This window comes from Delphinus delphis, chromosome 8 (assembly GCF_949987515.2).
Source record: "Delphinus delphis chromosome 8, mDelDel1.2, whole genome shotgun sequence".
Taxonomy (NCBI): domain Eukaryota; kingdom Metazoa; phylum Chordata; class Mammalia; order Artiodactyla; family Delphinidae; genus Delphinus; species Delphinus delphis.
In genome coordinates, this window is record NC_082690.1 from 22,686,713 (window position 1) to 22,703,881 (window position 17,169).

A 17,169-nucleotide genomic window follows, 5' to 3' on the forward strand; every position below is an offset into this window, starting at 1 on the left:
ATTAGGCAGATGCATTAGTTGGAGGACTCCGCATAGAAGTAATGGACTTTTCTGGGAAGTGACCCTTTCTTTGATCTATATATATATATATCTATATATATATATATATATATAGCCATTTTAAATAAAGACTTTGGAGAAAAATTGCCTTTTTTGGATTTTTCTGCTTTGGGTTTATTTTGACCCAAATTTCTGGTATCTGCCTAAAATCCCCAAACAGATATCTTGAATTGTTTTTATTTAAACAATTTTTAGATTTAAAAGGTTAAGATATCATTTTAGATAACAAATTTCTATCTTTGTTGGCAGTGATGTGAGTAGGAAAGGGGGGGGGGTCTCAGGCCTATTTGATCAAAAGCCCTGGCTTCCTATAAAAAACACTATGCAAGAATTTTCCGCTTACTGTTTGAGGGTTTGAGAAGATGCAGAAGCAATCTCCATAAGGGAGTTTAAGCTGAAAAAACAAGCAAAGAAATAAAGTACTTGACATATTTGCTAAGATTTAAATGGTGTTTTCTTTCTTCTTATCTTGAGGTCATGGAAATCTTGGTTGTAGCCATCCATCTAGGTTTCTTCCTGGGTTTTTCTGTTAAGATGGAAACATTTTCAATAAAGATTTGCTCAGACTTTTCTGTGCTGAAGTGTTTTATTTCTTATCAGATTAATCCCCTTAGCTTGCAGTCCCATGTCAGGCAGTGCCATTCTAGGAAGGAGCTTATACTAGTCTTGTTGATTTTGCAATGTGACTGGCTGCCAGGGAAGATAAAACCAGCCCCACTGTGCTTGCAGCCCAGTTATCCTAAGCAGGACATGTGAGGCCAGGAGGCTTGGTCTCCAGGAGAGTAGGGATCTGAGGAGAGGAAGAAAATCTTTGTAACCGTATTACTCTTCCTGTTATTCATGGTACGTGAATACCTGCTCATGATGCTGGGGGTCCAGGGATAAATCAACCACTGGCATTTCCACAGCAGGTTCTTAGAGTGCACCAGTCAGAACCCAGGGCTGTGTACACGGTGCTGAGTGCTATGCGCAAAGGGAGCCATCTCTTAGGACCAGACACCACAATGAAATGGAAACTCAAGACGCCAGCAGCCTCCTCTAACACCAGTCCTTGGAATGAGTAACAGTTTGGAGGGATCTCCTTTTCCTGGCGATTTTCTGAGTTGCTGAGAACCTCTGAGCTCATTGCCTTCACTGGTAATATTTACAGGGGTGATTTTTTTTCTGCTGTGTGTCTTATTTCTAGTTTAGGGGGACAAAAGTACATCCAGTTATTTACCTCAGTTTAGATTATCATCACCATTGTCTTTTTTGTTTATTCTCCATATAGATCATAATTCAGAAAAAAGATACGGAAAGAAAGGGATTTGAGGGGTTTTTTTCTCCAGCTTTACTAAGGTACAACTGTAGGGGAAGCTCTTCTTAAAATGCACTTTGCAGGGGCTTCCCTGGTGGCACAGTGGTTAAGAATCCACCTGCCAATGCAGGGGACACGGGTTCGAGCCCTGGTCCGGGAAGATCCCACATGCCACGGAGCAACTAAGCCCGTGCGCCACAACTACTGAGCCTGTGCTCTGGAGCCCGTGAGCCACAACTACTGAAGCCTGTGAGCCTATAGCCCGTGCTCCGCAACAAGAGAAGCCACCGCAATGAGAAGCCATGCACCGCAAGCCCCCGCTCGTCACAACTAGAGAAAAGCCCACACGCGGCAACGGAAACCCAATGCAGCCAAAAATAAAAATAAATAAAATAAATAAATTAAAAAAAAATGCACTTTGCAGTCCTCACCTCCTTATGTGATAGAAGGGTGAACCACTTGCTGTACGATGTGAAGACGGTGGCCAGCTTCTTATATATGTATATTTAGTAGTTTTTAAATTGTATCCCTGAACTATTCTATAAATATAATATCCAATATAAAACAGTCACGATAATAGAAATTTAAAAGATGAAGTAAGTATAAAATAGATAATATTTTAATAATTATTTTATTAATGGTATAAAAGTACTTTTGACCTCATTTACTATAAATAATATTTAGAGGGAGAAATGTTATTGAATATGTCTAATTGCTTTTAAAAATCTTTGTAATATGCCAGTTTGAAGATCTGGGTCTTAGTTCAATCGATTTCAGTTCTCTGCTTGAATAGATGTTATAGGTGAAAAAGATACCATACAAAGATATTTAAATCCAAATAAAATAGTATATAATTGGCTGTGCTAAGTAAATTACAAAACTCATTGCGAAATTCCTTCCATCAATTTTGCAAAGGCTTTATTTTAACATTTGGCTAGTAAATCTCATCTTAGTTTATGTCAGCTAGTCTTGCAAACTAGTTAAGGGGGTTGACTTTTTATTTTTTAACACAGTGAGTTAAAACCACGCAAATTCTTTATTTGGAAAATTTAAAATAAACTAAAAAATTCTGCTTCTACTTTTTAAAAAAGTGTAAAGATAAGGGGTTTTACAGGGGACACATACCTACATTGTTGTTAGAAATAATATCACATCATGGTGGAATCATTCCTAAACATGCACTAGACTTCACTTTCTAAAGTTTTCCCCATTCATTTACTTTCTAAAAGTACTATTAAAATGTCATCTATAACTCGATGGGCTGGATTAAATGCAAATTGTGATTATTACTTAAAAAAAATCTGCAGGTAGCATATTTTGGACAGTCAACTTATCAACCAGAAAAGATCAGAAAATTTAGTACTATTGCATTTTTAAAAAATTGCTAATAATTTATTTTTAAGTTTGACAGTTCTTTGGAGTTTTTTTGCCATGAGATAATCAGTGATTCTTTTTGTGGTGGAAGAATCTCATATCATTATAAAGATTATATCATTTAAAACTGTTGCACCTATAAAATTAATCACATTTGTAATTGCCCTGTAAACTTCAAAGGTTGCCATATGATATGGAAACGAATAAGCTGAGCAAGGGCATCACCATCACCCCTGCTCTCGCGCATAACTTCCACTTGTCCCCGCAGACACTTTCAGAACCATGGATCACACATAACCAAGTGGGATGCTAGCATTAGTCCATGTTAGGTGACCAATTTGTCCTGGTTTGCCTGGGACCCTCCTGGATTTAGTCCTGTGTTCCAGGAAATCCTTTAGTCTGGAGCAAATTGGGACGTTTGATCACCTCAGTCCACATATTAGGTACAACTAGATATTAATTTCTTCTTTTCTCTGTTTTTTTCTTATAAATTAGTAGTTTTTTGGTCTGCACGCTAATGGTTTGTCTCATGTGATTACTAGGATACATGCGTCCCACTTCAGAGCTTGTAACTGAGATTCTTGCTGGCTAGAATTCTCAGTAAAAGCTCCCCTGGGGACCACAGGAGGGAAGCTGGCTCTGGCCTGAAGAACCTTGTCCTAATGGGTTCTAAGTCAATACTAGGTCTAGAAACACCAGCGATTCTACCAGGGAATGATCCTGGGGTTTCTCATTTGAGTGGTAATAGCATGAGATACACATTACATACTGTCTTAAAACTAAAATCAAGTTCTCACAAAAGGTTTTCTTTATGTAACCTGATCTTGAAGCAACACCTGTACGAATATGACAATGTCAACTCATTTGGGAAAATCTTAAGAGAAGGCACATTTTTCCTAAGGTCAAGGTGATGCCTTCTTCTACCCAATTCAATCAGGTGGGACACTTTAACAGCGGTCTCTGCCTAGCCTGCATATTAGAACTTCTTGGGGAATTTTTAAAAATCCCTGTGTCCAGACCAAGACTTAGATCAACTAAAACAGAATTGCTGGGAGTGCGAACTGGGCATCAGGAATTTTAAAGCTCTCAGGTGATTCCAGTGTACAGCCCAAGCCCAGAACCACTGCTCATCTACCCTCCCCTGCCAGTGGTTTTGGGATAGCTGTCATATCTGAAAGCTGAAAAAGAGATCTCAGCGACTTGTGCATGACATGTAGAATTGACGCTGTTCTATTTAATTAGCGTTGTTTTCCTACCAAGCCAGGCAGAGGTATAGTACTGCACCATCTCTTCATTAGAGGGTGAAAGCCCAGTGGTCTTAGCAATCACTATAGGAGGGCTCTAGAGTGGATACATTCAGTTAAGAGATAGCAGCTAAAGTCATTTCTTATGCCCATTATCTGATAGCACATGGATTTTCTTTTAATATGTGTAGTTCCCACGAGCAAATGTAAGAATGAAACATAAAGGAAAGAACAGGATATTAGAATCTTCTCCCCTTGTCTCACCTGTGTGTTTTAAACTTCAGTAATGGATTGATATATTCAATATGGAGCTGCTTGGACCAGATGAAAAGATAACAGGGACAACAGCTATGGTAGAATCCCCCATATAAGCCTATGCTTGTGGTCAAGTCAAGGGCCTCCCTGGGCAGAAGGCTTTATGACCTTCAAACCAAACTAAACCTTAAAGGATGAGCCATGTAGGACCGAGGAATCTGCTTCTTCCAGTGATGGAATATAACTAAGCCTTGACCAATGTCCTTATTTGCTATCTTAGATTCTATGTATTTTAGTGGAGAAAGATCTTGATGTCTGGAGGGCCTGAGAGAACTGGAGGACTTGGGGCCCAGGAGTGTAAGGAAGGTTGTCACCAACTGCTGGTAAATGAGACTGGAGACCCTTGTTTTGTTTACCAGGTGCAATAGCATTTATGTGCCGGGTACTTGTGGAATTCCAGGCCCTGACCACAGGAAGCTCAGAGTTAGTGGGGCAAGTGGAAAGTTGCAATAGAGTGAAATGAGTGGTAGATCTAAACACAGTTGATTTACCTGTCCCTCCTTTACCAATGAAAACGTTATTACCATCTCATTTAATCTTCACGAAAAGCAAATAAAGACTGTACAATTTTAATTCCCATTTATGGGAGGAAGACATAGATTTAAAGAGGCTAAGTAACATGTCCAAGTTCACACAGTCAGTAAATGGCCCTGCTGGTGTTCAAACCCACCATGCCCAATGCTCATTCTTTTAATCATTTTGTCATACAGCCAACAACATTGGCTCTGGCCTGAAGAACCCTGTCATAATGGGTTCTAAGTCAGTACTAGGTCTAGGAACACCAGGGATTCTAACAGGGGATGATCCTAGGGTTTCTCATTTGAGGCAGAGAGTAGGGATGGAGACCAAATATATCTATTTCTTACTATAAATCACAGTATCGTAGTGACCAACTAATATGTCCAGACTTGGTGCTGGGACACTTTACAAATCAAGAATTTGTTGCCTTCTTGGTTCCTGGCATACTTAACACAAATCAGAATATTTAAAGGGCTGAAATAAAATGTATTAATATTTTGGTCAACTTCAACACAATATTCAGTTCTGTTAAAGTATTTGTTAGAGTCTCTTAATCTGTAGATTTGGCTAAAAATGACTTTCAGAGGAAGGATATGATTAATATGAAGTTTTTACAGAGATAATTCGAAATATGTATTTCACTTGATTATGAAAAGGATTTTCTTGTGTTTTTCCCAAAGACTTAGATTTACATATTCACATTACCCCTTTTAAACAGAAATCTGCAAGCCATCTATTAAAAAGAAATAGCCTAATTCTTTCTGCACAAGCCAGTAAAGAGTCCAAGGGCTTTGGGGCTAAGATGCACTAAAAATGCCTCAGTGCCATGGCAGACCTGGATTTCTAGAGGTGTGCTTTCTTTTTTTATTTTATTATTATTATTATTATTATTATTATTATTTGGTGTGCTTTCTTTATGTCTAGGGAAGTAAGTCAGGATAAAGAGTTTTCAGAGTTGCAGCATTTGGCCCTGTTCACCCCTGGGAACAGTGACTCTGGTCTATGTACTTCAAAAACAAGGAGGCAGACCGGAGATCCTCGTGATGCTGAAGGGGCTTTTGAGCAGACCTGTCTGCTCACCACAGTGACTCAGCACCAACTTACAGAGACTAGCTCAGACTGCTGTGCATTTGCTGCTGTGTTTCATGTCCAAGTGTTGATTAGGGGCACTTTTGACATGGAATAACTGTCTCTTTCACATATCAAAAGCCATTGTTACCTCATCTGAGGCAATGCAGCATAGTGGAAGGGAGAAGAGTTTGGAGCAGACAAAATTTGGTTTGAATGGGGATAATATACGTGATAATATAATTAAAGAGACCACTGTAATGTCTGACATTTCATAAGCCTTTCATAAATGTTAGTACCTCTTAAGTAGAAGGTTAGAAGGTCCTGCATCTGAAGCTTTTAAAATTTAAAAACAGCTCACAGTTTTGATAGAAATACTTTATATAAACAAAATTTAGAGGTAAATCAGTTTTCATATAGCTGATGTTGAAATAGAATCTCCTGGCTGGGAAATAATTTGCCTTCCTGTTTACAGTTGTCATTTTTCACCAATTTTAGGTCTGAAATAAGAGTACTTTTTACATAAACAATGTAGTTCTCATAAGCTTTACCATATTAGTAATCACAGTTTTTAAAATTAGAATGTACACACAGACTTGCTGAAGTAGTAATGACTTGCTGTATATTCTTTTTCTGGGAAAGTTTAGTGCAATGAATGAGCTGGGTTTATGAGAAGTCTGGGTGTTGGATAACCCCTGCATGGCGCAGATGGGCTGATGGGCTAGTATGCAGCACGGAGAGCACATCTTCCAGGGGCTGAATTCCTCAGGGTTATGTCCTGAGGTCACCAGGGAGAGTTTTGATCTTTCACATCAGTGTTACTTTTTTTCTACCCATCATCTTATTATGCAAATGTTCAAGCATGCACAGAAATTTAAAGAATTGTACAGTGAACATCCATATACTCACTGCCCAAGATTCTACAATTAACATTTTACCACAAATCTGTCTAACTCATTTACTCACCCTCTATTTCTCCTTTAATCTGTCTTGTATTAAGATAGATTTCAAAGTGAGTTGCTGATACCAGTACACTCACCCCTAGATACTTTACTATGCATACAAGAAACTGATATTAGATTAGGGTTTTGTTTTTTTTTTTAATTGTGAGGTCAAATTTGTGTATGGTGAAACAGATAAATCTTAAGGGTACCATTAAATTAGTTCACCTGTGTAACTCAAATCTCTACCAAGACACAGAACACTCCCATCAACCCCAAAATTTCCTCATGACCCTTCTCAGTTAATCTCCATACCTACCTCCTTAAAGGCAACCACCAATTTTTCTTTTCACCATAGATTAATCAGTGTTGCCTCTTGTAGAATTAACATGAATGGAATGACAGAGTGTGCACTCTCTTGTGTAAATCTTCTTTTGCTCTGCATAATGTTTTTTATATTCATCCGTGTTGTGCACGTATAGGCAGTTTGTTCTTTTTCATTGCTGAGTAATATTCCATTGCAAGAATATTTACTGTAGTTTGTTTATCCGTTTTCCTATTGATTGACACCTGGGCTGTTTCCAGTTTTAGGTTATTATGGATACAGTTGCTAAGAACATTCTTGTACAAGTTGGTTTACTTTGTGTGTGTGTGTGTGTGTGTGTGTGTGTGTGTACATACATTTTTATTTCTCTTGGGTAAATACCTAAGAACAAAATTACTGGAGCATACAGTAGATATATGTTTAGTTTTATAAGAAAACTGTTAGATCTTTTTCCAGAGTAGTTATGCCACTTTACACTCTCACCAGAAATGTATGAGAGTTCCTGTTACTTCACTGCCTTGCCAACATTTGGTCTATCTCATTTTGGTTTTAATTTGCATTTCTTTGATGACTAATGATGTTGGACAATTTGTTCTACATTTATTTATTGATCATTCATCTTCCTTTGTGAAATGTCTGTTCAAATCTTTTGTCCATTTTTAATAGGTTAATTTGTCTTCCTTTTACTGAGTTATAGGAGTTCTTGATATACTGTGAATACAATTCCTTTGTTAGGTATATATTTTGGGAATATTTTCCTCCAGGCTGCAGCTTGCCTATCATTTTTCTGATAGTGTCTTTTGATGAGGATAAGCTTTTAAACTTGATGCAGTACAATTTATCATTCTTTTCTTTTATGGGTGTTTATTTCTGTGTCTTATCTAAGAAATCTTTCCCTCCCCAACACCAAGTTGTGAAGATATTATCCTGTTTTCTCACAGAGGCTTGGTAGTTTTATGCTTTACATTGAAACCTAAGATCCGTTTGTGTCTGTGGTATGATATAGGAGTCAAGGTTCTTCTTTTTTCCTACATGAGCATTCAGTTTATAGGAGACAAGTTTCTTTTTTTTTCCTACATGAACATTCAGTTTTCCTAATACCATTTGTTGAAAAGCATTTCCTTTCTCCATTGTATTTCTCTGATGTTTTTGTTGAAATTAAGTGACTATATAAGTGTGATTCTATTTCTCAACTTTATTTTCTGATCTTTTGATACTTTTTATCTATTCTTATACCACTACCACACTGTTTTAATTAATGTAGCTTTATAGCAAAACTTGAAATCAAATATGTAAGTCCTCCAATCTTGTTTTCCTTTTTTCAAGATTGCTTTGAATATTATAGGTCCTTTTCATTTCCATGTACATTTTAGAATCAGCTTATCAATTCCTACAAAAAAACAGATGAGATTATGATTGGGTTGCATTAAATTTGTAGATCAACTTGTAGAAGATTGACATCTTAAAACATTGCATCTTCTAATCCATGAACATAGTACGTCTCTCCATGTATATAGACCTTTAAAGTTTTTCTCAGTAAGGTTTTGTAGTTTTCAATGTACAAGTCCTATGCGTTTTTAAAATTTATTATTAAGTATTTTACGTTTTTGATGTTATTATGAAATAAATTGTATTTTAAAATTTTATTTTCTAATTGCTACTAGTATAGACAGCACAATTATTATTTGTGGATTGACCTTGTATCCTTCACCTGCTAAAGTTACTTATTGGCTCTAGTATCTATTTTTTGTAGATTCATAATGATGTCACATGTAAGCATTCATGTCTGAGCAGAGGTTTTACTTCTTTCTTTCCAATCTGCATTATTTCTTTTCCTTGTTTTATTGTATTGGTTAGAACCTTGGGTAAAATATTGAGTAGAAATGGTGAGAGACAATCTATTTGCCTTATTCCCAATCTTAGAAAGAAACAATTCAGTATTTCACTATTATATATGATATTAGTTATAGGTCTTTCTTAAATGTAAAACCTTTATCATATTGAGGAAATACTCTTATATTCCTGATTGCAGAGTTAAAAAAATCACACTGGTGCTTAATTTGGATTTTTTTGATCCACTGAGGTATTCATGGAGATCTCTGAATATCAGAGGAGGGTCTGGGCTATGAACACCACTGTCACAACACACATTTGATGAGCATCAGCTATTCGTCTTCATTGTGTTGTATGTAGTAGAGTTTGGCCTGGAGGCAGAGGGCTGGATAAGGTGATCTCTGGTTGGCTGCCTGCCCTAAGATTCCATGACTCCTTCTTATGTAAGCCACAAGAGAAGCTGATGTCTCAAGCTGCCACTCACTAGGGAAACTGATCTTCCCTGAAGGAGCCCCTCCCTAATTCTCACCTGGCAGTCTAAGCCCCAGGTGGACAATTTATTGGACAATTTATTGGACAATTTATTATGGGGCTGGGCTGCTCCAGCTGGACCCAGGAGCTCAGCTATGCAAATACCAGTTATGAGTTTGTATTTGTGTTGACCTCACCTTTTGCTTTCAAACCTCCAATGCCCACCAGAAGGAATCTGTCTAGGGAGTTTGGACAGTAGTGTTTTTTTTTCTTTTTTTTTGGCTTATTGTTTATTTGGTTTTTGCTCGGGATGAATTTTATATCTCATAGACATGAACTTGTGATTTTTAAAAATATACCTAGCTTTGTTACAGTGATTTTTCTTAAAAAAAAAATGCACTTTGCCTTTGTCATCTAGCCAACTTTAGTTCCATCACTTGCTCCTCCTAAAATAAGCTGTGGACCTTCCTACCTCTGTGTCCTTGACATGCCCTTTCTCTGCTTTTGATTCATCTCCAAGGTCCAGTTCAAATACTGCCTTCTCTGAGAAACCCTCACCATCTGGTCAGAATAAATGATTCTGAGCTCCCAAGGTCCACTGAAGAAATCCTTCCACCTCCTGTGAACCCCAAGGATCCTCTGAAGGAAACACTTTCCCCTTCAAGATGTGTGGGGAGGCAGGGATTGGGCTTCAAACCCACTGTAAGGACAAGACTGAGGGATGAGTTTTGTGCCTGTCACACCAGCCCTGGGTGGTCACCCTCTGCTCATCAGGTTGTCACGTCCTGGGAAACCTCCTTGCATTGATCAACGGTGTCTGTTTTTGCTCTATAGCTGGATGGAAAGGGTTAAGCAGTTAGGCAATTCCCCTGTGGCTTGGTAATTTCTGGAGAATCCTGGCACAAATAATTTGCATAAGGCGGACATCTCCTGGACGATGCAGCGCCCTGCAATCGCAATGCAAATGAACTGCAGCTGTATTAACCTCTGAGGCTTGGGGGACTGATTGGACCGTCCCTGGGAGCCTTTGCAGATCACCCTGCCCCATCTGGCCCCAGGGACTGCAAAGTAGAGACAGAACTTCCTTTGTCTGGGGTTGGAGTTATGCTGAAGGTGATTCTCCCCTCATTTCATCGCATCAGCAATAGGGCTCGGGAGACTGCCGGAGAGCTTCGCCTATGAGGTTATACAGACCTGGTTTCAAATCCTGGTAGTCATGTGACCAAGGGCAAGTTGCTTGGTAACCCTCTGCCCTTGTTTCTCCATCTATAAAATGGGTCCTCAAAGGATTGCCATGAGGATTAGATGAGATAATAATATAATATATGCAAAGTACTTAGCCTAGGGCCTGATGACTTGAGTGATTTGTGGCTGCAATGACGATAAGGAAGAAAACCTGCTCTCAGAGATTCCTCTCTGAAACCTGTGAGATCTGACATTCTCCCCTGAATAGAAGACCATCGGCAGTGTTCTAAAGACATGTGGCCCCCTCTCACTGAACTCTGAAGCTCCATCGGGGATGACCAGGGGTCCTTCCTGCATGGGGACACCCCCATCCATTCAGATGATCTGCTGCCTATTGAGGCATGAAAGGGAGAAAGGGATGACACCGAATCAGATTTCCCACAAGAAGAGTCTTAGGACACCGTGCAAACAGAAAATTTAGTCCTGTGCCTTGCGCTCTGATCAGATTCACTTCTCTACCAGGACGAGCAGAACCTCCTGGATCACACCTGCCAGCAGGGCCCCGGCCCCAAGGAGTTACAAGAGCCTAAGCTCTCTGCCCTTATGAATATCTACCCCTCTGTAGGATCCCTGCCATCAGAAGCCCTCCTGGTGAGGAAGACTCTGCTGGTCTCTGTGAACAAGGAGACCTAGCACGTGGGCTCACCTTCTCCTCATCTCCAAGGAGATTATCATTTTCTATTCTTGCCCCATTAATGGGGGTAAGGGGGTAGGACAGGAGTCTTCAGCAGGGACCTGGGAAGTCCCCAGGGAAGACCCAGTGAAGAGGCTGGGGTCCTGGTTGGCCTAGAAGAGTCTGAAGGGCCTGGTGGGACCAGGAGAACTAGTCACCCTGGGACTGAAGATCATCTTTGCCCCTTCCGAACTTCAATCCGGGCTGGTCTTTTCTTTAGGTCTGGGACTTTTGGACGCCCTCAGACCAGCAGACCCTGCTGACCCCGGGTTGGAGGGCCTGGATTTGGTTCCCACTCTTCACCCCTCCCCATCCCCGGTGCCCGCACCTGCAGGGTATCGCGGCGGTAAGTCCCACAGGTGATATTCCTGCTATTCGGGCCCCCAAACCCAGAGGGCTGAAGCAGACTTTCATTCTAGGATTTAACAATCCAGAAAACTTGCTTTGCCGAGGAGTGTGGGTTCGGATTTTGTGTATCCTGGAGCAGTTTCTTTGCCGAGATGGCTCAGGAAAGACTCTAGGGCACCTGCTGTGGGAGGCAAATTCCACCCTGCGCGCTCCTCGGGGACCGCGTTTCCACCGAATCAAGATAAAGCAGGTAGAACTATTGTCAATATTTAATCGGGTACATGGATTCGGCTCTGTAAAGGCAACACTCAGGACTTGTGTTTGCAGATGCTGACCAAGCGCCAAGAAAGTATTAGTCCCTCCCACGTTTACAGGGCAAGATTACAGAATTTCTCCCAAAGTATGTCACAGGAATTCAGATGAATAACTGAGCTGCATAGCAACCCCAGACCCCTACCTCTTCAAAGCCACGCTGCGGTTCTGTGCTGGGCCGGGCTGGGAGGAACAGAACCTTGGCCTCCTAAGTGGGCTTTCCCAGGCCCCCTTATTGCCCCGACCTGCTCTGTTCACCTTCTCTGCTCAGACAGCGCTGAGAGCTGTCAGCCGCGTGGTAGCCTCACAGGAAGGAAGAAATGCTGTCTTTGAGTTCTTATATTTGACCTTTCTCTTTCCAAATGACTTACTCTAGGAAGTTGGTCTCCTTGGTGGCGAGCTCCTGTCCTCAGAGCGAACGGGCTCCGCCAAGTCGGGGCTAGGACCACAGATGCTCTGAGGCCGAGTCCTGGGTCCCGGCCCTACTTTTATAAACATCTTTTGATCTCAACAGACAAATGCCTCCACCCGTGCTTTCCACCCAACTCTCCTCTTGGATGTCACTTGCCCTCCCATTTCTTCTCCCTTGGGGTGCGTGTACCTGCGTGTGCCTGTGTGCGGGGTGGAGGAGGGGCATAAGCTCTTCCTGTTTCCCTGATAGAAATCCTGGAGTTGTGATGAGATATTGTTACTTCCCAACAGATTTCTGCCCGCTCGAAGGCATAAATCACAGCTCCTCCAGATCTTTAGGAGCAATAAAAGCTGCCTGCAATGATTGATCACGATGTACGCACAGGGTTAAGAGCTTTATCCATTACCTCATTTAATCCTTCACTACACCTTCTGAGCTAAGTGTGATTATCAACTTCATTTTATAGCTGAGGCTAAAGAGACATAGAAAGGTTAAGTAACTTATTTAAGATCACAGAGCTACTGAGTGGTCAAGTCAGGATAGAAGCCCAGATCTGTCTGAGTCTACACTGCATCCTTTACCACCACATGCTATCATTTTTCTAATGTAAGTAATTAAAACAACTTTATATTAAATTTACTATAATTGCACAAGTAACACATGAATACATTATTCTTGTGAAAACTTAAAACTGCTCAGATAGAGCTGGAATCCCCTCTGATCAAATCCCCTATTTTTTGTTACTTTCCCTCACTCAGTGGGTAATTATTCTCAGTCTGGCTAATATAATTTCAGACCTTTTCCTATATATTTACATACATCTAAATATATGCATAGAAAACATCAGCATCACTAGCTGGGCATAAATACATGGAATCATGCTTATAAGCTTCATTCTGAAACTGCTTTCCTTTCACAATAGGTCTTTATTCTCTTTCCATGTAAGCATAGCAGATTCGTTCATTCCTATCGCTACCCAAAATTTCATGTTATGTGTACATGCCATAGTTTTTTGTTTTGTGGGTCATTCCACAATTGGTGAACATTTGAGTTGTTATCCACTTTCCATTATCACAGTGTTTCAACCAAGATCCTTGAACATATCTCCTTGTATACTTTTGTAAGTATTTTTCTAGGACAGAGGGGTTGCTGTGTGATAGAGTATGCAAATTTTAAATTTTAATAGATACCAGCAAATGATCCTCCAAAGTGGCTGCACCAATAAATAACTTTAACAATTGTTACACACATGTTGGGGGAAAGGTACTGTCTCTCCAGTGAAGACGGCATGAAAGAAAATGGGCTCAAACGGCAATAGGACACACACAGGCGGTAGGCAGCAAGTGACTGAGCTGTGGCTTCACAGTCTTCTAGTTGGGCAGCTGACAACCTCTCTGAACCTCAGTGTTCACATCTGTAAAATGGAGACAACAATCTCACTAACTCAGAGGGCTGTTGTGAGGATTAATTGAGATGACACATGAAAAACTCACAGTATATATAGCCCTGATGACAGTTATCATTAGCTCTAGGGGAGGTTCGGGACTGCCTTTCCTGGGAAATCTTTAAGGACAGCAAACCCACATCTGGGCTGGACCCAGGTGCTGTCCCCTGGAGGCAGAAAGTTGGATGACAGGGCATTGATGCTCAGCCAATTTAAAACCAGAGCTATAAGCCACTAGCCATGACCTTGAGCTTGACAGGCCAGCCTAGGAGTGGTAGAAGACCATACAGCATGGACATTCACTGCTGTTTTATGAAAATTACAAGGCCATAAGAAATGCTCTTGATGTTTTTGCCCTTGAAATATCTTGACTTTTTACCCCCAACTGCTTTAACATTCTGTGTGGCAAATATTCAGGATTTCAGGCCCTCAGGGCAATGCTAGAGTAGTAATGCTTTATTTGGTGGGTTTTATTTTCCTACCAGCATGGCATAGTCATCTTGGCTCTGACCTTCACTTGGTATGAATAGCCCTGAGAAAGATGTGGAACCGCTTTAGGTCTCAAATCCTTTGTAAAAATTGGATGATAATAATATCTAAAAGTAAAGCTAATGTTTATGGAACACTTAAAATGTACCAGACATTGTGCTAACTAATCACTTTACATGTATTATTAGGTTATTACCTAATTTAAGGCTCACAATAAGTAGAGGTGGGTGGTGGTCCAGGAGGCAAATCTGGATTTAAACCCACTAGCAATAACTGACCCCAAGTGCCAGGCTAGGCCCAGCTCTCCTGGGGAGTGGTCTTCTCTTGGGTCTGGTAGATGAGACCAGTATTGGCAATTCTTGGCTTGAGAGGAAGCAAAGAGGGTCATGTGTTGCTGACCTGCTTCTCGGAAGCCTTCATGGTGATCTGATACTTGCATGGCAGATTGGGACTGAAACCAGAGCTCTTGAACCATCTTGAGCTTCTTAAACCGCCGTCTCCCTTCTCCATCCTTCCCTATGCCCAACTCCGTGTGCCAAAGTGAGGGTGCCAAAACCCAGTCCCTCTTTCTCCGGCTTCTAAACTGCTGAAACCCAAGGGGGAGATTCTACAGGGAGAGCAGCACCTTAGCATCTTGGCACCTTGGAACTCATCAGAGCTGATTTCCTGTCAGATAGGAATGCTGAGAACAGGGCAGTGAGAGAACGAGGCACCACAGAGGTAAGATATGGTGGTGGAGAAGTTCGGAGACTTGGCCTGGGAGGACAGGCCTAAGCATGGAGCAAAAGAGAGAAACACAGACAGAGAAGGAAGGGGCTTCTGAAGAAAATCTATATGCTTGTGACCATCCCTGTCTTGGTGACTCAGTTGTCTCCCCATCAACCCCGGGACTGTGAACTCCCTTCTCGGGATGTGACAACAGTCATACTGTCCTCACTGGGCAGCCTGGGAGCTCAGATGGGAGCTCTGCCTTCTCAGGTGCCTCTTGGAAACTCCTGTTCCCTGAGCAGGTAGGACATGGGGGAAGCCAGTCATAGGAACATGGGTCTGTCTGGGCATCAGAAGCTCTTTGCCTGTATGAAACTGGACATCCCAGGGCCCTTCGACCATCACGTCTAGCAGCACCTGGCTCATCACCATCTTTAAATGAAACCTGTTTCTTGTGTGGTTGTGCCTGGGCCTGAGCTGCCCGCTCCAAATTCAACAGGGACAGTGTTCTGGCCCAGGGTGTGGCTGACCAAGAACAGGATTGGGGACCCTAAGACCTGGGTTAAGTAGCTGGGTAACCCTGGGCAGGTCTCTTTGGCACCGAGCTTCAGTTTTCTTCTCAGCGGAGTATGGGGCTGGCCGGCTCTGAGTGGGGCAACAGTCACCCCACAGCACACAAGGTTGAAGGCAGCTGAGTGTTTAAGCAAAAGAGGCTAGTCTCTTCCTTGGTGAAATTGACAAATACCAGCTCCACACGGAACTGACTTCTTCAGAGGTCCTAAAGCAAAGCTAGTGAGTCTGAGGGTCTCACACATGTGGGGAGCTTCTGAGCTTCCAGATCTCTGCTTTGCCAGGGGCACTCACTGTTCCTAGAATGACCAACTGTCCCAGTTTTCCCAGGACTAAGGGAGTCCCCAGAAAGCTGTGGGGGACGTTGAGTGGTAAAATGGGGAAATTTGAGGCAAACTGGTCAAATTGGTCATCCTAACTCTTCTCCGAGCTCTCTTCCTGGAGGCCTAGGGCGAGGCCCTTCTGCCTCTTGGTCTTGGGCTGAGTCCAAACCCAGATGCCCTTGGCTCTGACCCACTGGAGTCTAGCAATGGACCTGGGCTGCTTGCTTTTCTTGCCCATGGGCTTGGTGTCTTTCTCTCCTCTGTGCCTTGTCAATCTCACTTCCCTCACCCACTAGAGTCAGACAGTCCTGGATTTCGACCCTTGGGGAAGTTATTTGATCAGGTGTTCTCATCCGTACAGCATAAAATGGTACATATTGTGCTCTCATCAGGTGCCAAAGTGCTAAGAACTTTCCATATCTTAACTCATTATTCCTCATAGCAATCTCACGAGCATTATTGTTATCTGTACTATCAGGCATTATTATTATGATCTGTTTTACTCAGAGTTCCCCAGAGAAACAGAACCAATAGGATGTGCATCCATCCATCTATCTATCCAGCTACCTATCTATCTATCTATCTATCATCTATCATCTATCTATCTGGAGAGATTGGTTTTAAGGAGTTAGCTCACATGATTAAGGAGGCTGGGAAATCCAAAATCTGTTAGGGATGGGGAACAGCAGGCTGCAGACCAGGGAAGAACTGATGAGCATGGAAAATGAGGCATAGAGAGGTAAAGTAACTTGCCCGAGGGCACATAGCAGTAAGAAGGGGAGCCAAAATTTGAAACTGGGCAATCGTTTTTTCAGAGCCTAAGCCCCTAATTACCATGGTAAACAGGCTTTGTAATATGGGGCTATTACTATACCTATTACCTTGCTGAGTTCTTGGGAGGATAAAAAGAGATACATTAATCATTAGAGAAATTCAAATCAAAACCACAATGAAGTATCACCTCACACCGGACAGAATGGCCATCAATCATCAAAAAATCTAGAAACAATAAATGCTGGAGAGGGTGTGGAGAAAAGGGAACCCTCCTACACTGTTGGTGGGAATGTAAATTGATACAGCCACTATGGAGAACAGTATGGAGATTCCTTAAAAAACTAAAAATAAAACTACCATATGACCCAGCAACTCCACTACTGGGCATATACCCTGAGAAAGCCATAATTCAAAAGGACACATG